Source organism: Carlito syrichta, unplaced genomic scaffold (genome assembly GCF_000164805.1).
Source record: "Carlito syrichta isolate Samal-C Ts95f unplaced genomic scaffold, Tarsius_syrichta-2.0.1 Scaffold155075, whole genome shotgun sequence".
NCBI lineage: Eukaryota > Metazoa > Chordata > Mammalia > Primates > Tarsiidae > Carlito > Carlito syrichta.
The window spans coordinates 53,162-53,935 of NW_007099171.1; the positions used below are offsets into that span (position 1 = coordinate 53,162).

Sequence of the window (774 nt, forward strand, 5' to 3'; positions counted from 1 at the left end):
CGAATTTCTGCAGCACAGCGGTGAAGAGCGCGGATTCTGGAACCCAACAACGTGGGTTTGAATCCCAGCTCTACCACTTAGAGGCTGTGTGACCTGAGGTAGGTGAATAAAGTTTTCTGTGCCTCAGTTTCTCCAGCTGTAAAGTAGAGACGAACACTGGTACTCCACTGAAAGTGGAACCCTGGCCAGGGTGACTTCCACACCCCTCATCTACCCCACTGTGTCTGCCTCATCCATATCTCAGTGCCCAGCCTGGGCCGGCAGAGGCCTCTGTCCAAAAGCAGATTCTGAAAGCCTCCCTGGCCTGTGCTTACCCCTCTCCATCTCCACCAGCTCCCCCCTGGTCAGAGCCACCATCGTGTGGCAGCTGCCGCCTCTGCCTGTGACCCTGGACCCAGTTCTCCCGAAGCAGCAGAGGGGAATCCAGTCGCTCCCTGGCTTAAAACCCCATTGGTTCCCCATGTCCTCCGAGTGAAACTCACCTCCTTTCTGTAGCCCCTAAGAGCCTGCACGATCCATCCCCTGCTGACATCTCTGACCGCGGCTTCACCCACCCTCTCCCTTGCTCTTCAGCCTCAGTGACCTTAATGTCTCCAACCCACTAAGCCTGTTCCACCCCAGGGTCTTTACACCTGCCATTCCTTCTGCCTTGAACCACCTAGGTCACGCCTCAAATGTCACTTCTTTTTTTGAGTTGGAGCCTCACTCGGTCGCCCAGACTGGAGTGCAGTGGCCGCTCCAGGCCACCACAGCCTCGGCCTGCTGGGCTCCGGC

The 774-nt window shown here is 57.4% G+C and overlaps 1 protein-coding gene across 1 annotated transcript in view; it reads right to left on the bottom strand.

Moving 5' to 3' along the window:
- Positions 1 to 774, bottom strand: part of LOC103252352 (myosin-14) — a gene marked incomplete at its 3' end in the record, with an annotated part of 57,958 nt that overhangs the window by 53,158 nt on the left and 4,026 nt on the right. The gene's annotated exons all lie outside the window — the stretch shown is intronic.